At 39.1% G+C, this 22,319-nt stretch overlaps 1 pseudogene across 1 annotated transcript; it reads left to right on the top strand.

Moving 5' to 3' along the window:
- The first annotated feature begins 11,437 nt into the window (after nucleotides 1–11,437).
- LOC149841364 (zinc-finger homeodomain protein 2 pseudogene) lies at nucleotides 11,438–12,201 on the top strand (annotated as a pseudogene). The gene has a single exon (XR_016431692.1). The product of XR_016431692.1 is annotated as a zinc-finger homeodomain protein 2 pseudogene (transcript).
- Nucleotides 12,202–22,319: the final 10,118 nt, after the last annotated feature.

The following is a 22,319-nucleotide window of genomic DNA, read 5'->3' on the forward strand; positions in this document are numbered from 1 at the left end:
CTATGCAGGGCTGTACCTGTGTTTTATGGGGCTTGAGGCGGAGGGAAAAAATGGCTCTTCTATTAATAGTAGGAGTTCTGGTGGGGACAGGGCCTCCAAATTTTTTGAGCCCCTGTTAAAAATGGGCTCCCTAAAAATAGGCTTCCTATTAATAGTAATACTAAGAGTTCGAGAGCAGCGCCTCTAATTTTTTTGAGGCCCCTATTGAAAATGAAATCCCTATTAAAAATGAGCCCCTAAAATTTTTTTGGCCCAGGGGCCATGAAGCCCAAGTCTCATTGGCCTTTTGATAGGTCCGGCTCCGGTGCTATGAACCAACTTAACTATAAAAAACATATCTATAGATATATTTGGTACATAAGTTTGGATAAAAAAAACAGCCAAATCTTTTATCCTTTGCATTTTTTTTTTCAAGAGATCCTTTGCAGCTATTTAGGATCGTTTGGGTGATGCTCATTCCTCTCTCTCTCTCTATATATATAATATATAATAAAAAATGCATAAAAAATGTATAAAAAGAGGAAGATGGATGAATATATATATAATATGGACTATTAATATATAAAAGCTATATATTTAAAGTGTAATAGATAAAAAAATATATTTCATCTATAAATAACATAAAATATTTTTACATGATCCAGTCTCATTTAAGGATGAGTCAGCTCTACTAAACACACAAACAGGAGCCAAGCCACAATCTCAATCCACTAGTAAACAAGCCGATCCCAAATACTCCCTCTTCAGTTCTTTCGGCTGGTTTACCAGCCCTAGTTGCCTACATAATGTGGGCGTGCATGCATAATGCATTTCTTAGCAGACATAACACATGCTTATGTTTGTGTTGGTGCACCAGGTGCATGATTTTCTCCCCTTAAGGGGCAACAATCAATTATTTAAGCATTTCCGGATTGATGGCAATCAATATCAATATTTAATCACATCTTCATTGATTGTGCTTAAATGATTCGTCGTGGTATGTTTATCTATGCTTTATCACTTTGGAAACTTGTTGATCCACATGGAAAGTTGGACCCGGCCCCCCCTCATGGATGACACACATAGAAATAGACTTTGTTTATTAGTAGTAGGAGATTAACAAGAGATTATGACCAAGTGGCCCGGTTCTCGATGAGGGCTTAAAAAAAGATTATGATGAAGATTAAATTATTAATCTACTAGTAAACACCCTTACAAATTAATTACATGTCATTAATTAAAAAAATTAAGAGCACATGTGTCAGCTTCATGGACGTGGACACGGGCTAAGGGGTTGACCCAGTGAAGGGGGGAGGGGGGCAACGTGTACGGCTGGGAATAAATGAGTAGGAGAATCTTACTAAATTTGGCAAAATTTCTCCACCACATGAGAGCTGCCCATAACCCCACGTTGCCTGCCCTTTCCACAAATGGAAAATAGTACGGTCGGCAGGTCTCAGGACCCCGGCCATGCCCCTTCTTGCTCCGGCGGACTGGCTTTGGTGCTGCCTGGTGCCTTTTTACCATATTGCCCTTGATTTTTTTCTTCTAAGTCTGCCATAAAATTATTGCTGAAATGACCAGATAGACCTCTAGGTTCGGGATGGCAGTGGACCGGGGGAAAGCGGGGCCCCGCCCTGCCTCGCCCCGTTTGGACCGGGGATGAAGGGTATGAAACGGGGATGGATGTGGGGACGAAGGTTATAATCCATCCCCGTCCGGGGATGGACGTGCACTTTTCCCCGCCCCGTCCTCGCCTCATCCCCGCCCCGACCACTTTTCCCCGCAATATCTTTGCCCCGCCCTGCCTCATCCCCGTTTGAACCGGGGATGGAGGACATGAAATGGGGATGAAGGCGGAGGTGGAGGATAAAATCCATCCCCGCCGGGGATGGAGGCGGGGGTGGAGGATAAAATCTTGAGGCGAGGCGGGGGTGGAGACCTTGTCCCCCTCCCCGCCCAGCCCCACAACCATCCCTACTCTAGGTCATTGCCTACCCTAACATGACTAGGGTTGCCTTACAGGGTGATGCCCTATTGGTTAGGGTCTGAGGTTGGCCACGTGTCTAATGTGAGGCTTGTATATAATTTTTTTTGTTATGTTTGTGAGAGGTTTGGATTCAGGGACGGAGACATAAAACAGAGATACAGGGAGGGATGGAGGTGGGGGACAAAGGCAACACTCAGGCATGAACGACGACGAGGATGAACTTACTCTTTCTCCCGTCCTGCCCCCATCCCGTTTTCGGTACCCGTTAGTAAAATAACTAAAATGCCTTTAGGGATGACAGTGGAAGGAGGATATGAAATGGAGCCCCATCCTACCTCACCTGATTTGAACTGAGGATAGAGGATATGAAACAGAGATGAAGGTGGGGATGAAGGTTAAAATCAAAACCTGTGCAGGGATAAAGGTAGAGATGGAGGCCAGAATTTTGATCCAAGATAGGGATGTAGACCTTATCCCCCGCCTCCGCCCCGATCCATTGTCATTTGTATTTGTACCAACTCAGATCAGGGATACCCTTACGATAAGGGCTTCTTGAAAGCTCTTCATCAACGCAATTATGCTTTTTGATGTTCTTGTTACGACAATGAAGCCATACATGATACTTCAAGTACAAGGTTTTAATGATGAGCAAGTGGAATCAACTGCATTTCAACTAAGGCTATGAAGAAATTGAAGAATTCGATGAAGAATCTTTGAAGAATAGTGTGCAAATGTTTAATTCATTAAAAGTCTTAGATTCTTGTAAGAGCCTTACTTAGAGTGCATATTTAGGTTGCATTTCACCTTAAAAGTCTTTAGAAAAACTTTTCTAAAAGAAACACTTTTGAAAATCTTTTTAGAAAACTCTCTTCTTAAATTTTCATGTTTATTAGTCGACCAATAGACTTACCAGTCGACTAATCCTTTCGCGCCATATTTTCTAAAAAGTCATTCTTGTCAAATTAGTCGACCGAAGTTTTTATCAGTCGACTGGACAGAATGTCTGTTTTCTAGAAAATTAGCAGCAGTCGACTAATGGTTTTATCAGTCGACTGAACAGAAGATGTGTTTTCTGAAAATTTAGCAGCAGTCGACTAATGCTTTTTATCAGTCGACCGAACAGAATGATTGTTTTTCAGAAGATTTTAGCAGCAGTCGACTAAAAGGTTTTTCAGTCTACTGATGATATTATCAGTCGACTAACTTTTCTCAAGTCGACTAAGTTTCAAAAGTTCAGATTTTCAAACGGCTCGATTAACAGATTAGTCGACCGATGATAACTGTCAGTCTACTAATAACTAACTATTAGTCGACTAACTGATGTTTCAGTCGACTAATTTTGTCATTTTTCTGAAAGGCGTGTCCTTTCATTTTTCAAACATTTTGATCGTTCGAAATGGACTGTTTTGACACCCTTCCATACTCTCAATGTATGGAATCTTTTAACTATAAATATGAGTGCATTGTACACTAAAAACAACAAGAATTCAATCGATTTGAATCATTTACTTATTGCTTTTCACTCTTATTCATTCAAGTATTTATTTTCTCACTCACGTGATATTTTCACTTCAGTTTTTCACTCAAATCACTTTGAGAGATAGTGAATTCGTGAGTAGAGTGTTTCAACAACCTCAAAAGCCAATTGCATCTCATTTGCATTCAAAAGGAAGACTCATAGGTTGTATTGTAAGTTGTTATTTCTTTTCTGTAAAAAGAAGGACTCCTTGGTGTAAAGGAGTTGTTTGCTTTCAGTAGGATTGTTACTGAAAGTAGGACCGATTATGGTCTGTGTGATCTTGTAGTTAACAAGGTTGATAGTGGATAATCTCAAGCGGGTTTTGCTTGAGGACTGGATGTAGGTCGGGATAGACCGAACCAGGATAAAATCTTGTGTTCTTTGTGTGTTTGCTTTGAGATTTGCAAAATCATTCAATATTCTGCAGAAATTTTTAAAAGCACTATTCACCCCCCCTCTAGTGCTCGTTGCCTCGATCCTAGTGCACTTTCACTTCTCTCATTCGTTCATTTGCATGCTTTAGATGCCGCTCGTCGAGAGCATGAATCTCTATGAAAAAAAAGAATTCAGATCAAGAGCAATGTGATTGCACACTTTAAGCGTACTGCAACACCTGATCAGCCACCGGATGTTGTTGGGCCGTACAACTCACAAGATGTATCCCAAAGATGGTGGGTCATCATAGGTAGAAGCATACTAAAAGCATACATTTACATTGCACCTGCATTTCGTTAAAAAATTAGTTACAGGTCTATATAGTGACAAACGATCCATTTTTGGGTATATGTGTGTGGTTTATCTTTTAGATGAAAGGCATCAAAGTTAGTAATCTGACAGGGTATAGTGGTGCCTATTACTACAAGAAAAATGTTATTTAGTGACGGAAATAATCTGTCATAAAGTTGGGACAGATTGGAGAGAGAAAACTATCCGTCCCTAAAATTAGAATTAGTTACGAAATTATCGACAGAAAAATTCTGTCTTAAACTCTATCACAACTTTACGACGGATGAGCGACAATATTTTTTCGTTGCTACTTCATTGCAAATTTGTGACGCGTTTGCAACAGAATTTTTCCGTCACTAATCTATCACTAAATTTCTCGTAAAACCCTAATGTGAGCCCCTTTATTTTCTCTTTCTGTTTTATCCTGTCGCCCACCGCCCATCGTCCACCGCCTGTCGCCCATCACTCATCGCCCGCCACCCTCTCCTTCACCTTCTCTTTCTTCTCTCACTCCATCTCTCTCACCGTCGTGTGCCATCGTCGACGACCCTGAGCACTCTCCCTCTCGTCGCCTTTCCCGACCCACCGTCGTCGACGAGCACCGCCGCCAGGCGACAGTGCCACCACCACTGCTTCTTGATCATTCGTCCTCTTCTTCTGTTTACCAAGATCGACACAGGCAACCCTCTCAGCTGCCCCCTTGCCTCCCTCGTGTGCTCTCACTGATGACCCTTGCCGGGTAACCCACTACGTCAGCTGCCTCCACAAGTAACCTCTTTCCTTTTTGCGTGTCTTCTTCTTCTTGTCCTCCTTTTTCTTTCTTTCCAACCGGCAGTGGTTAAAGCCCTGCCTGTCTGTTGTTTTCAGCAGCCATGGTTGTTCGGCAGGGGCTGAAGCTCCTACCAGTACTTCATCAAGTCGGCAGCCATGGCAACTCGGCAAGGGCTAAAGGCCCTGCCAGTATTCTTTGTCTCCCTGTTGCGACAGGGGAGGACGAGACCCTCCCTGCTCCCTGCGCTTCCCCTCTCTCGCGTTCAGCGTGCCTGTGCCCTCTGCTTGCTTGCTTACTCATTCGGCGGTTGTGCCGGCTAGTCGAGGGAGCTTCAGACCTGTTGTGCATGCTTTGGGCATGAATGAGGTTGACTTTGGTACCCAGTGCCGTCATGGCTATGTGTTGTGCTTTTGCCACGAGGTACTTAGCCATCTTCCTATCTTCAAACAGAGTCCCTAGTCCAATTTGTATATTTGTGCTTTGCAGGTACGTAGCTGAGCTAATTGCATGAAGCTTAGTGCTAAGCATCGCATGCGGCTAAAAATGTCATGCAAAAAGAAATAAGAAAAATGTAAAGGCAAAAACATGTAAATCGAGTAAATACCCATGGTGAGTAAGTGATGTAGACGCATCACAAGTTATTTACTTTCTTGGATGCAACACTTTTTTGTTTACACACTCACTTAGTTGTGGATATTTAGGACTTCTTTACTGGAGTTCGAAGATCATGCTGAGCATGATTTGAATGTATGAAAATAGTACTCTTATTTTTGAAGTTTGGATTCTATGCTAGTCATGGTAGTAGTTAGTGAGATATTAGAGTGTGTTTGCTGCAGGTACATGTTTGACATTGTTGTGGTATGAATGAGTGATTGTATTACCATGTTTGATGTGTCTGTATCCATGCTTGCATGCAGTTATTTTCAATTTGATTATGTCTTTCATGTGAAATTGTATCATGAAAATATGCTTTAAATGAATGTATCGTGTTGATGAATGTAATTTCATCATTCTAAATATCCTTGTTATGAGTGTAAATATGATGTGATGGTTTTATACATAAAAATATTAAGTTATCTATGCATGCATCATAGTTCTTGTGATTAAATGACATTATATATATATATATATATGTGTGTGTGTGTGTGTGTGTGTGTGTGTGTGATATATGTATATATATATATATCAAATCATTACATCTACCAACAATGCATGATCAAACAAGTGACGAGGAAGCATACTCGAGCTAGTGAAATACATACTAAGTGATAATGATTCATGTAGGACCTTTAAATCTTTACATTTCATGCATATGTCATGTCCATGCTAAGATCAAGAGTTATGTAACTGATCCAAATAATATTTTTATTTGTTAGAATATGGTTCGTGGAGGTCATAGTGGTTGAACACCCAATGGTCGATGACCAAGTGAAGGCCATTTGACATCATTAGGTAGATGTCTTTATGTTATATTTAAATATAAAAATTCATTATGTTTTTGCTTATATGTTGATATAAAAATTATTACTTGTTAATCATCTTTATAGGATCCCATCTTAGTGATAGTCAGTCGCAGCTTTCGTCTTCACGTAATGCTTTAATAGGTATATCATTTAAATAAATGAACAGTTAATTAGTTTATATGTGCATTGTGTGAATTTCTAACTCAATGTTCTGTAGAGGATGTTTTGCCTGCACATGACCCACTTACACCAGCTACTCATACACATCATGAGACAACGTCAGATACAGAGTCTTCTCAGTCTGACACACGATGACTCATTCAAATAGTGTATATCGATAGTCGATCGTAAGTATTACACTGTCACTTATCCAATACTTATCTTATAAATAATGTGTAAAAATAATCGATTGTTAATGTGTACCAATTCATGTACAACGCGAGGTTCGAGCCACAAAAAGTAATATGAGAAATTATAAAGTCACTACTTCAGCATCTATCAGGACCAATCGCTCAATGAAAAGAGTACCCAAAGGAGGTGTTAGAAAGATTATGGTCTTCATTCATGGTATACAATCATTTATCATAACTAATGTGTTTCATACTTAATTATTTCTTATAGTCATGTGTACTAACTTTTTGAAATTATTTGTAGGCTTTGAATCGCTTCGTGACTGCGAAGGAGCAGGACGCGAGGATAGTGTGGCAGAAGGTGGTTATTAGTCGATTTTCCGACATGCTTCACAATATGAAGACTGCATCAATAAAAACAGCTGGTGAGATAGATGATCCACTGCGTTGGAAGGGCCATGACCCTTCTGCTATCAGGATAGATTATTGGGATACAATGTGCGATAAGTGGGTGAGCCATGAATTTCGAAATCGCTCAGCAAATGCTATATAAAATCAAGCAAAGATGCCCGATGCCCATCTACTCACAAGTGGTTCTAGGACTTTTGGGAGCCATCAGAAGAAAATGGTAACTCAGCAATATATATATATATATATATATATATATATATATATATATATATATATATATATATATTGTTAAATTTATAAGTATTTTTGCGTACTTTCTAATTGATTTTTTATCATTTAACCATGTAAGAAGCCGAAAAAGGAGGCATTGTGTCTTACAAGGGTGTGTTTGTTGAAACACATAAACGTAAGACCACAGGAGAGTTCGTATTAGAGAAGGCAAGAGTGATAATGGTATATATTTATTGTATTAATAAGTATTATAATATATAAGTTACCATGAATTACATTATCATAAATATTGTAATTCTTAATTATTAATTTATACTATAATCATTACTTTGTAGGAGTCATATGAGCAACATATGGTAGAGCGATACGGCAATGGCTTCACTCAGCATCCGTCTTTTGATCATGCCGCATTGGTGACTGCAATCGATGAACCAAAAAAAGTTTGTATGTTCGGGTTTGAGAGTAATATGAACACCACACCAGTCATTGCCTCCTCCAGCCAGGGCTCTCAGAGTCCTCCCGCCAGCATCAACTCCCAGCGTCCGATTGACCATGCTAATTCTTGGGATGGTGTCCGCCAACTTGTTAAGGACACAGTGCGTGACTTTTTACATGAAGTCATTTCCGATGTTATCCGTAATGAGTTGTACAACTTTTTTTGAGATAGAAAAACTTCGTCTGCATTCAATATGAACTCTGGTGCCCGTCATGTATGAATGGTTGAAATACTATGAATTTTTATTGCTAGCATTAGAACACATGTATGGATGATTGAATCACTATAAAAAAATTTTGACTGCCTTAAAACACATATATGCATGATTACATCACTATAAATTTTTATTGCTAGCATTAAAACACATGTATGCATGATTTCATCACTATGAAAGTTTTTTACTGTCTTATAATACATATATGCATGATTGAATCACTATGAAAGTTTTTTGACAACCTTAGAGCACATATGTGCATGCTTGAATTACTATGACATTCTTTTGACAACCTTAAAACACATAACTGCATGATTGAATCACTATGAATTTTTTTGGTCAACCTTTATTAAAATAAATATATAAATAATTGAATTAGTATAATTTTTTTTACTGCCTTATAACACATATATGCATGATTGAATCACTATAGAAGTTTTTTGACAACCTTAAAACACATATAAGCATGATTTCATTACTATAAAAAAATTTTGACAACCTCTGAATTTTGTTAATGTCCTTCACTTTATTTTTAGTCTATGTATCATTCAGTCATGTTATTTTGATTGTCTTAGATTAGGTGCATTGCATATAATTTATTTTATTATATTTTGTTTATCAATACTAACATTTCGGTTCTCTTGTAGGATGCTGGAGATGATCAGCGTAGAGGAGCTGATGGAGGCATGGATGGAGGGGCAGATCGAGACAATGAAGAGGACGATGATCTGAATCTTGGTGAGGATTAGCTTCATCTGTTGAATTTGTTTCAAATGAGACTCCTTGTATATGTTCACTTGTAACAAATTAGAACTTGGCGAGGATTATACTGTGTTGTTAATTTTGTTTCACTTATAACTTGTGTTAAATTTGCTTCACCTACTTTGTATTTGTATTTGTATTTTTTATGTGTACTTTGTTTTTTATACACAGAATATATAAATTGTATAACGATAATTTTTTCTCGATATTTATATTTCAAATAATTTTTTTTTAATTTTTACGACGAATAATATCCATCGCTAATTAATATCGGTGCCCTCCAATTTAGCAATGGATATTTATCCGTCGCAAAACTGAATTGGTCGATATTTTGCGATGGATTATAATCTGTCGTAAATCCATCGCTACAATAACGACAGATGTGTATCTGTCGCAAAACCAAATCTTTGCGGATCAGCGATGGCCTCGCGATGGATCATGGCATTCGCTAATCTGTCATAAATTAGCAATGAAAGTAGTGATAGATATGTTTCGTCGCTAATTAGCGATTAAAAAATTACGAGGAAAATTATTCGCCGTTAATCTATTGTTAGTTCATCGCTAAACTATTTAGTGACAAATTTGTGATGGATTAGCGACGGATTATGTCCGTCGCTAATCTACATATTTTTTGTAGTGTGTGGGTTTGATACAATGTCTATGTTTATGAATGGTGATTATATGTGAATGAGATAACTAGGAATGAGGATTGATTCTCTCACATCATTTACATATAGAAAAAATATTGGTTATTCTAGACTGTACCACACTCTCTAGCACAAGCTCATTGGTGCAATGCTCATAGTTAACTTGCAAGCTTTATATTATCATTTGACTTCATGGGTGCGTAGAAAAAAAGATGGCTTCCACTGGACAAATTTCCAATTTTGGATGGGGAAAGTCGGGAGACTTGCTGAGTGGCAACTTGTATAGGGATGGTGGCTTTATTAATCGATGGATGTTTTGACTAAAGTAACTATATTATGTTATCTCTTTCTGATTGTATCCTTTTCAATGGTTAAATGGTCTGAAGAAATGCTAAGTGCGGTTAGTATTTCTATATTTGTATTACACAAACACCATGGTGAACACGAATTGCAATTGTTTTTTTTTTATTATTATTATTTCTTTGGGGGGTCATGAATCGTGACACTTTCCGGTCGAACTAGATGTCCGTGGATTTGATCAGGAACAAAAATGACAGATCTCGATTATGAGATCGAGGGTAGATCGGGTGCAATCACATTGCATACTTTGAGTGTGCTACTGTACCTGACTTTCCTCCATCCTTGGGTACAGCCTGTCAGCTGCGGGACCTAACAGAATATGGAGGGCAGGTCAAGGCACACTCAAAGTCTGCAATGCCATTGCACCTGATCTGCTGTCTTTGAGATCCCTTGTTTGATAAGGGGATCGATCGATGGGAGGGGCCCATGTTTTGATCAGAATGTCCGTCTCCTCAGAGATCTACACCCTTAGGGTTGTCCCCACGTATTTGTCTACAATACCCTCAACACATTCAATGCGCCCATCCGATGATCTGATTAGCATTGATTAGGTTTCTAATCTTGATTAAGCATTGTATAATGGAATCCCGAAGGCAGATTTGAGTAGTTAATAACCCCAAAAAATTGCTTGTTACGTTCACTTTGTAGAGCAAGCACACAACAGAAATTGCGAGTGCTTGATTATCAGATGATAGTTTCAATTTGAACAAATTAAAGAAGACCATACACTGTAACCTAACTGAAGAGTTCATCACATGATGGCCTTGCAGACCCACTTTGATAAACTCGAACCAAGAAATAAAGAAAAAAATTTAAAGAATCATTGCACTGAATAATTGAGTGAGGCCTAGGGAAGCGTCACGATTTAAACGGGTGCAATCTACACTGTGCTGTTTCTGCTGATGCTAGATTGTCCAAAACCAAACTTGGAAACAAGACAACTAGGTGTCTTTGTAGAACGTGCAGATAATAACGCTAAGCATATATGGAAATATGGAATGATGGTTTTTTTTTGAATTTGAGAGAGAGAGAAAGAGAATATTTATCTCAATCAAAAAAAAACAAAGAGGGAGAAGAGAATACTTATCTTCTCAATGAAACACAGAGAGAGAGATGAGAGGAGGGCCATTGTTGACATTTGACAAATGACAAGTCGAGCAAAGGAGGGGAGGGTAGTGGTATCGAACTACGGTGGTGTAGTCCCCATTTCCCAATGGCCTTTTCTCGTTTCCCAAAGAGAAAAATAATTGAGAAAACCCATACAGCTCACGGTTTCCCCTCATATTCACCACCACCATTATGTGGCTGCCCCTCACATGATTACCCCCGGGAATGTTTCTTTATATTTCCTTTCTCTCCCCCATCAAAAAACAAATCAGGGTCACACACTCTCTCTCTCTCTGGTAACAGTATAGAGAGAGAAAGCCCGAGGCCACCACCCTCACCGTTCATCACCCACACAAAGTGTTTGTTGAGAAGAAAACACCGGTTATTTCTCTCTTTTCTTTGTTGTTCTCATGGAGGTGGCGGAGATCGGCGAGCCGAGGTCGAGCCAGGGGGAGGGGACGGTCTACAGGGAGTGCCTGAAGAACCACGCGGCGACCCTCGGGAGCTACGCGACGGACGGGTGCGGCGAGTTCATGGAGAGTCCCGCGGACTCGCCGGAGAGCGGGAGCCTCCGGTGCGCGGCCTGCGGTTGCCATCGAAACTTCCACCGGAAGGTGGTGGCGAGCCGAGACGAGGAACTCGACTTCCGGCGGTGCTGCTCGCTCGTGGAGACGCCGGAGGCTGCCAGCCGGAAGCGGTTCCGGACCAAGTTCTCGGCGGAGCAGAAGGAGAGGATGCTGGAGTTGGCCGAGAAGATGGGGTGGCGCATCCAGAAGGGCGAGGAGGCGGCCATCCAGACGTTCTGCAAGGAGAACGGCATCACCCGGAGAGTCTTCAAGGTGTGGATGCATAACCACAAGAACTCCTCTGCTAACGCTTCATCTCTCACTCAGTAGGAAATATTAAATCCTGGCTGTCGGATCCCTCCCTCCTTTCTTCCCCATCTAATAACAACCTACACCCCCCTCCCCATCATTTCTTTTCTTAGTGTTTTTTTTATGTTCTCTTTTAGCCTCTTTTCTTTTGCTTGGTTTCTTTTCCCCTCTCATTGAAAACTAATCTTAAATTTTTGAGTCTTGACTTATGATGGATTCTTGTAAACAAATGTTGACATGGGTACAATGTTAACATGTTGTAGAGAAAGAGGAAAAAAGAAAGAAAGAGAGAGTTGTTACATAGTACCCTAATTTGATTCTCCATGTTGCGTTTTCTCTCCTTTAGTAATGATGATGGCTTTGTGTTTTGTTACACAAGGTAGGATTCAGAGAAAGAAGATGGTAGTGTTGATCCTTCTTTTGTGATGTTTTGCATTTTTTCTTTTGCACTGTTTGTGGAGAGACTGAGAAGGGTTTGATCTGTTTGGTGTGGATGAAAGAGAATTGTTGGTGTTATTGAAGAATATAGAAATCATATGTTGGGGTTTCAGTATTTCACTTGTTAGGAATGGAACTATCTAGTGGGGATTTTGGTTTTAAGTGATGTCATGGAGATAATCCTTTTATAATAATGGGATTTTGACGTATCAGAGGCTTTTCTATCTAGACGCTAATGGGAAGCAGAGATCTCTTAAGTATCACTTTTAACACCATTTTCTGATTGATATGAGTATATGATGTGATACTCAAAGGCACGGGACCATTTGGTGCTGAAAAAATGGGTGTGGGGAATCTTTGGACCACGATGGAGCCATGAGTTCAGCAGACTAGCTGGTCCAGTTTTTGCCATCAACCAAGTGGGGTTCATCGGTCATTCTAAGACCGGTACGGGTTTGACCAAGTCAGGTTGGTTGGGTGCAGTGTTGCCAGTCAAGGGTCCCTTATATGTCGTTCATCTATGCCACGGACGGTATTCATCCAGCTTTAAATTCTAGTCGTCCGTTCAGGGACGTGTCATAGATGCCCTTCATCTGGAGAGTGAACGGCTTTGGAAAAACAATCGTGGGGGCTCATCTGTAATATAAGCAATTCAACTATGGCCGTTGGATGCTGTTTATCCACGGCATCCATGGGACTCGGGGAGTAACACTGACTTATCCGATCAGATCTATCGTCAAGACCACGGATTAGTGGTTGACTCGGGATCTTCCACCCCTTGTAACAGAACGTGCCCTGTAAGTCGACGTCATCTTGCCCGACAAAGCACCATGATTTCTGTTGACCGTAGTTCACCGTTTAGAGAGAGAGAGAGTGAGAAGAGAGCACATTGGTTGTCTTTAACCATGGTTAGTGTTAGAGAGAGAGAGAATTATTTTTGTCAACCATGTTTCGTCGTTTAGAGAGAGAGATGTCATTAACCATGGTTTACTGTTATATATATATATATAGAGAGAGAGAGAGAGAGTGACGTGAGACCAATATGGTGTTCATTAACCGTGGTTTACTGTTATATATATATATATATATATATATATAGAGAGAGAGAGAGAGAGAGCAATTATGGCTTGCTAACCACTAGTAAAGGGGTACCATGTGAAGTTGCAGCTTTTTGTCCGAAGACAAAGGGGGTGACGTATCGTCGTCTTCGAAAGAGACACGGTTTCTCAGAGCAATACGTTCGTAGCTTTGGGGTTTTTTTCGATAATCTCGCTTTCCTTTTTGTCTCCTCGATCTAACTCTAATTCCACTGCAAATTAGGCTCTTGTTAGGGAAGAAACCAGTGTTTTCAGGTGTTGCCAAGATGGTTTACAAAAGCATGGTGTTTGGGATGGAGTTTTTTGTTTGAAAGGCAAGCTGGGTAGGCAGAGAGATAACTCTTAAGCCCCATGTGGCAGAGAGATTCGAACCTGGGCCTTCATCTTGGCACAGGACGCTTAATACCACATGGGATACCACCTCGGTGGTGTTTGGGATGGAGTTGCCAACAACTATTGGGCCTTGTTTGGAATATTTCGGTCGGTGGTACCTAAGAATGCAGTTATGGAATCACCAAAAATTTGTCATTTTAGCAAATTCATGTGATTGTTTGGGATAAGCGGAACGGTTCAGCTAAAGGATTTATGACTTTCACTTTAGCAGCTGAAGAGTTGAAATTATAACCCAAAGAACATTGGGAAGGTCATCGGAGTAGACACAGTGGGCACCGGTGTATCATTTGGCAACTACCACCTCATGTAGGTGGGAAGTGGAATGTGGAATACCACCCCCAGTTCCTACAACTGCATCCATCCCCAATGACTTTGGCAATGGGTATTCCACACTTGGCACTCCGGCTACCTACCTCTGGCGCCTAGATTCCATCCTCAACGCCACCTTTTGACAAAACCATACTTTGGCAACACATGAAAAATGAGGTTTTCATCTCAACACAAAGCTCACAAAGAGTGGTTCAGGGTATGCTTGGTTGCATCTCGTGATTTCATTGTGATTTGAAGTCATATGATTACAAATCACATATTTCACCATGTGATTTGAAACGACACGAGAGTCACTTCAAAAGTGATTTCAAATCACATCCTTATTCTTATTTGTATGAGATTCCAAATCACGTTATCTGTGCAAATAAAATTCATTCTCTCGTTTGCATGAGATTCCAAATCACATGTTTTTTAAGCTGTGAAAATGAGACTCTCATTCTCTCGTTTGCATGAAATTCAAAATAGCATTTCAATGCAACCAAACATACCTTTAGACTTTCCGAAGAAGGTGATCCCTAACAACAATCGATGCTTTGGAAGCTGCAATTTACTGCTCTTGAAACTACTGTTGAGGAAGCTGCAAGGCACCTCCAATTCAAGGCTCCCAAACGAAGTCTTATATATCGTCATCTAAGGTTGGGCGACAATTCATGCTGTCCTTGTAGAACTTGTGGTTGCAATGCATTGTCCGTTCATCTCAATGATGGACAACGACTGGCAACATGCAAGGTGGTTCATGTGTATCACAGTCACGAGTCCTCCATCTCAAAAGTTGGACGGGTCTTTGCATTAATGACAGCATATATCTTGAGTTTCTCTTGTGGTTGTTTCAGCGATTCTAAGATTGAGTAAGAACTCTTTGAAGGCTCGTATTCAACAAGTTAGGCCCCTAGTAGAACCATTCAAAAATCGTAGTTGAATGTGTATCTGCTTGACCTATTAAAAAAAACATGCTTTGAAATAACTTAAATATCTTATCAACTTTTAGAGCGACATAAGCCGTTGATAGTTTCTATCAAAAAATGCATTTAATCATAACAAAAATAAGTAAGTTGTGCGTGGTTGGTAGTAGCTGTCAATGCATGTCTCCTCTTGGTGGGACGTTGCAGGCTCAAAACCCAGTGGTACGATTGAATAATAAACAGTGGTATGGATGGGGTCATCAAATTCGACGGGGCATGTCACTAGAAAGAGGACTTAAACTCTATCGGTTGAGCTATTTTAGTTCTTGGGTTTTTCTCAATCCTCTCTTGAGTTCATTTTTAGCTATGTTTCTACCATTCATACCATGAATTTATATATAGGTTTCTGGAAGGATTAAGCTTAACTCCATCTTAGCATGGAGATAATATCTCATTAAATTCTTTAATCTCTTTCATAACCCATATACTATAGGTCATATGCACCCATAAAACATATTGAATTATCTTAATGAGTCCATCATTCTTGTGGTTCTTAAGGTTTCATTTGTAAGACCCTACGGTCACACTGAATCCAGTACCCTCATCAAACATGGGGTTAGCATTTTCTCCTGAACCTTGCCCCTTAAACATTTACATTGTCCATCTTTTAATGTAAAAAAAACATTGAATGCCAGATCAGGCCTTAATGTAGTCGTAGCTCAAAGTTGTCCAGTAGCTTTAGACTGTCAGGGTTTATCTTCTTGAACGTGTGCATTTACTCAACCACGCACATTGGATTGCTAATTAATTACTTTGAAGTTGGGTCGCCTTCTTCTACGTGTAACTTTTGTTCCCAGTTGGATTACAGAAATAAAGTGGCCTTAAAATCAGGTTTTTGGTAAAACTCAGTTACCTAAGACTTTTTCTTTGGATGACCACAAATTAACGTGAAAAATAAAGTTGGGGTTTTTGGTTGCTAAAAAACAAAAAAAGGCCATTCACCATTTGGAAAATGTCCAGTGCGTACTGGCCATGCCAGTCAAACCAGTTTGGCCATTTTTTGACTAGTGGGTGGTCAAAAAACAAGTTAAACAAACTACTGTTTTCCAACTAATGGGTGGTTGGAAAAATGTCGAATATATGTGTACTAAGAAAAAAAAAACAAGTCGCCATACAGGCTGATCATCAGCTGCAAAATTTATTGGGCAGGTACTGCCTAAAGTGGGGGGCACACGTAGGGATGGCAGTGGACAGGTACGGGGGACAAGGTTTCCACCCCCCTGCCTGGTCCGAAAATCCTGTCCTCCATCCCCTCACGGGTTTTGATTTTAACCTTCATCTCCGTTTCATGTCCTCCATCTCCGGTCCAAAAGGGGTGAGGTGGGGCCGTTTTCACTTGGTCCATTGCCATCCTTAAATAAGGATTGGGGGCAGGGCAGGGCGGGGGAAAGCGTAAGTCCATCCATGCACGGGTTTTGATTTTAACCTTCATCTCCGCCTCCATTTCCATTTCATGTCCTCCATCCCCGGTCCAAACAAGGCGAGGCAGGGTGAGGCCCCGGGTCCATTGCCATCCCTAGCAGCACAACCATTTTCTGGCTTGTGACTGGCGAGAAATGGCTAAACTTCTTTCATGTTGAAAGCAATGTTACAAGCTTGTATAGGCAGAAAATCGATATGCCTCACCCATAAATCAGTTATTTTTAAATAAATGCAAAAAACACTAAAAATAACATTTAAATAAAATTTAATGGTTTTAACACTGTCACAATAATTTTTTATTATTTTTGGGCCAATACAGAAAGGATTCACTCAAGTATCGGGTATTGGCCAATACAGATGAATCACTGGCCAAATCGATTCAAGGCTGATACCGATACTGACAACATTGGTTGAAAGGGTTCCAACAGCAGCCAAAAAAAAGTAGATGGTTAGAAGGGGGTCAAGCTTAAAAAAACTAGGTTTAATTCACTACAAGAAAACTGTTAATTAGCGATGAAAATTTGTGACGGATTTTTTCCGTCGCAAATTTGCGACAGATTAGCTAGAGAAAACTTTCTTCATGAATCTGTTGCTAAGTAGCGACAGATTAGCGACAATAATTTTTTTGTCGCTAATTCTCAATACAAGAAAACATTTTAGCGAGGGAATTTTTTCGTCGCTAATTAGCGACGGAAAAATTCCCTCGCTAATTTTCGATTTAAACCGATCGCGAAATTTTCCCTCTCTCCCCGTTCGAAATTTAAATCGACCGCGCTCGATTTAAACCGACTTCGATGATGCAGAGTGATCGCTGGAGGACGACGATGCTGATTCACGGAGGATGACGGCGCCGGTTCACGGAGGACGGCGATGTTGGTTCACGGAGGATGACGCCGCCGCTTCACGAAGGACGGCGATGCCGAAGAGCATGCCGGTTCACGAAGGACGGCGACACCGGAGAGCATGCCAGTTCATGAAGGACGCCGACGCCGGTTCACGGAGGACGACAATGCCGGTTCACGGAGAATGACAACGCCAGTTCACGAAGGACGGTGACGCCGGAGAGCACCGGTTCACAAAGGACAGTTTACGAAGGACGGTGACGCCGGTTCACGGAGGACGGCGACGCCGGAGAGCACCAGTTCACGGAGGACGATACAAGTCCGGCGACGAGGCAGAGCGATCGTTTTGTGCAATGCCTGTCGGGCGCGGTATAAGTCCGGCTTATTGCTGTCGGAATACCGCTCGACATGGTTCAAATTTTTTTAATTTTTTTTTTAAAATTTAGTGACAGATTAGCGACAGATAATGTCTGTCGCTAAGCTGTCGCAAATTAGCGACGAAATTAACGACAAATAAGTTTTTTTGCTAATTAGCGAGCAAAAATTCACAATGGCCTCTATCCATCGCTAATCTGTCGCTAAACAGTTTAGCGATGGATATATTCCGTCGGTAATCCACGATTTTCTTGTAGTGATTTATTGGTGAAAATTTATTTTTTGTGGGTTTTTCAAAACCAGGTTTTGGTTCGAAACCTAATATACGAAACCATTTGGCAATCACCTAAACGATAACAAAACCTGATTTTTTTTTAAATTGAATTTTTATCGAAAGTCAGATTAAAAACCTGGTTTATAATGTCATTTATACTAGACCTTAAAGAATGCCATAGGTGTTGTTTCTTTCTTTCACACACGCATTTGATTGATAATGTGTCAATATATATATATATATATATATATATATATATATATATATATATATATATATATATATATATATATATATATATATATATATATATATATATATATATATATATATAATGAATGGTAGGAATGCCAAGATGGGAATTTGAAGCAGAAAATCAATATGCATGCTTAACTCCTGGATCAGCTATTTTTTAATAAATATAAAAAAATACCAAAAAATAAAATTTTAATATTATTTTACTGGTTTTAACACGTTACGTACGCAAAAATTTTTTTTTTTGGCCGATACAAAACGATTCACTTGAGTATCAGTATGGGGCCGATATAGCTGAATTCGGTGGCCAAACGATTCAGGGCCGATACAGATACTGATAACACAGGATAAGTGGTGAAACAAATAAAAAGTATAAAAGGAAGTTAGCACGTGGGTGCAGTGACACGTCATTTAGAGGGTGTATCCTTGGTGACACGAGTTAGACAAGCTGACACGGCTTTAAACATGTTTTGATTATTATGTTAATCATTTTATTATTATTTTAATACTACTTAACAGTACTTTATTAAAAATATAGTCATATTAGAATATCAAAAAACCAGTTTTTATTGATTAAAAAATTTAATGACCTATGCCGTTGTATCCTATTTTTCAAAAAAAAATTGAACTCGTGTCGAACTCAAAACAATTGTTGAGTAATACCGAATGTTGTCATAATCGGATTGGACTTTGAATCGATTTTCAAAAGCATTCAGGAAATTGGCCGATTCTGATTCTAAACTGAATCGAGTTGAACCAGCCAATTTTTAACCATAGTGAAAATCTCATGATAATATCGCGAGAAATTGCCTGAAAGTTTAAAACGGCAATTTCTCATGAGATTTTTAAAATATCGCAAGATTTTTTAAAACACATAAATACCGTGATTTGAATGCCATATTTACGTTTTAAACAGCTATTTATCATGAAAAATGTGGGTTTTTATTTTTAAATAATTTTTATTAATAATTTTCTTTTAAAACTTATTTTTTTATATTGTTAATTTATTTTTTATTCCTGAGATTTTTGCCAAAAAATGCAAGATTTATGAAAATTTTCAAATTCCTGCAAGTTTTTGAAAAACGATATTTTACCGTTTTTAATTTTTGTCACTATGTTTTTAACCAGCAAAATGACGCGTTAAGAAATATTAAAAAAATAATTTAAACCCATTTAAAAGATGTTAAAAAAAAATAAAACTGAATCAGCTCGTTTCATATAGAATTTGGGGCTATACAATATGAATTGACGGATTCGCAATGATACTGACAACAATGGTCACACCTATCAATGGGGGCTCAGTGTTGTTTCAACTCAATTTAATGTCATAGATGTGCTAAACATGCTCAAATTAGTGCCAATTGATTATTGGGTTGTGATTATTTGACCTAAAACATGATCTTTTGAGTTAGAAAATTTTAATGCACTTACGATTATTAATTTTTTAATTGCCGAAAAAATATTGCTCAAGTATCAAAATGGATGATCTTAACGCCGATCCCCACTAAACAGAGCATGTAGATCACATCCATGAGGTCTGATTGATTCTAAAGGAGAAAACGGAGTTTCCCGATAGACTACAAATATTTACCCAATAGAAATATAAATTTTACAATAAGGGTGTGTTTGGATACACAGGAAAAGGACTATTCCTGCCACGTCATATTCTCTTGTTTGGGTTTCACAGGAGAATTTTCTTGAGAATTTATGTTCCCTGCAAATTCTTGATTTCGAATTCCCACATCTACAGGTGGTAATTCTAGTTCTAAGAAATTGTGAAGTGCACCTCTTCCAGCTCGTCCCCAATTACTTCTCCAAACTCTACCAGACCGCATCAATCGACTGGAGCTATCGTTCTCCGAGAGAGAGAGAGAGAGAGAGAGACGAACTATAACCATCAACATTACGAAAAACAGGTTCAACCAACATTGAACCTACCGGATAACCCAACAGGCCCGAGAGAGAAAGAGAGAGAGAGAGTCATCCTCTACTGCACCTAACCCGCACAAATACTTTGGGTGGTCTAGATAGCAACAATGGACATTGCTTGTTCTTGCATTGTAATTTTTTTTTTTAGATTTTAACCATGATAATCAAAACAATAAAAGGAAAGATTTCTCAATAGAAATCCAAGAGATCGTGAACACCAGAATTGTCTAGTTAGAGAAAACTGTTTTTTGATAATTCTTTGGATCAAGAATTCTCATTAACCTAAGATTTCTTTCAAAATACCGAAACACACCCTAAGAAGATCAAGCATTCAAGATACCGACAGGGGCTCCGCTTGTCTGGTAGGAGTAGCTAGCGCAAGTCGAGGGAGCGAGTATATATGTCATGGCATATGCCGGCTCGCCACATGTGAAGTTTTTTAGAATAAAAAAAATGAAGAGAATGCCTTTCAGTTTTGCCCTTTCACATTAAAAAAAAAATGAGAGATTTCAATAAAATTTTTCTCTCTCTTTTGGTTGATTCAGCTTAACCGGTCGGACTGGTTTGGCCGGTTGCTGCCGAAATACAGGACATCAGGGAACCAATTCGGCTGGTTGAGCTGAATCAACTGCAAGAGAGAGAGATTGAGAATAACTTTTTAAGTTTATTTCAATCATTTTTGAAATATTTTCCAAGTAATTTTCAAAATAATTTCAATTCCAACTTCAATTTTAATTTCATTTTCAAAATAAATTTCAATTTTCAAGCAATTTTAAATTCAGCTTCAATTTCAATTCAGATTCAATTTCAAAATAAATTTCGATTTCAACTTCAAATCTCAACTTCAATTTCAATTCATATTCAATTTCGAAATGATTTCAATTTCAACTTCAATCTCAATCTCAATTTCAAATTTAAATTCAAATTCAGATTTAATTTCATTCAATTTCAAATTTAAATTCAATTTTTAATTTCAAAATTATCTCAAATCAATTTCAATGATTTTCAATTCCAAAAATCAAAATTTTCAAATCATTTCAAGTCAAATTCAGGATATTTTCCAAAATATATTTTCAACTCAATTTCAAAATCACTTGAAAATTCAATTTTGAAATATTTTCAAAGCAAAATAAATTTTCAAAGCATGCATCATATTTTCAAAATTAACATTTTTTGAAAAATCATAGCACAAGCATGATTCTATATGCATTTAGGATTTAGAATAATTTCTTAGGCAAATTTGAACAAAATAAAAGCTTAAATTCGATCATTTGTTCAATTACCCCTAGTAAAGGCACTAGGAACAGTTGAACCTCGTATCAACGAGCGAACCTCGTCTCTTAGGTTTTTCGCATTTTAAAAAACAGATGAGAGTTATTTTCAAAAATTCTTGGTTCAATCACCCTTGGTAAAGGCACCAGGAACGGTTGAACCTTGTACTGACGAGCGAGCTTTGACTTCCAGGTTTTCCATATTTTAAAAAACGGAGGAGAGTTATTTTAAAAAATCCTTGGTTCAATTACCCCTGGTAAATGTTTTTTTCGCTCGGTAATTACTGGAATACAACCGCCAAGAAACCAGTCCGGCCAATTGAGCTAAATCAACCAAGAGAGAGATTGAGAGAGAGAATGTTTTCTTAAAATTTCTTGTTTTTTTTAATGTAAAATGGCAAAATGATGAGGCATTCTACTCTTTTTTTTTCATTCTCAAAAACTTTGCAAGTGGTGAGCTTGTAGATGCCATGGCACCCGCTCCCTGAGGGCATGTTTAATGCACTATTCTCAACGGGATTCAGACGGAAATCCCGCTGAGAACAACGAAAGCAAACAAACATTGGACGCGACGGAGGACGTTTTGTGCATCTGCCGCGTCCATAATGGTTTGTAATTTTTGATCCACCTCCCCCTCCCTGTTATAAAAAGAACATGAACAAAAGGGACAAAAAAATTCATCGATGGGCGTGCCACACCCGTATGCAAGGGCTCCGCTGGAGCGGGTGGTGGCACCACCGCCTTCGGCGCCAAGAGGGGGCATCCCTTCGGCAGCAAAACGGTGGCTCCTCCTCCTCGTCTGCCGCTGGCCACGGTGACTCCGCCGCCC

The sequence above is a fragment of the Nuphar pumila genome, chromosome 4 (genome assembly GCF_984573655.1).
Source record: "Nuphar pumila chromosome 4, dmNupPumi1.hap1.1, whole genome shotgun sequence".
NCBI lineage: Eukaryota > Viridiplantae > Streptophyta > Magnoliopsida > Nymphaeales > Nymphaeaceae > Nuphar > Nuphar pumila.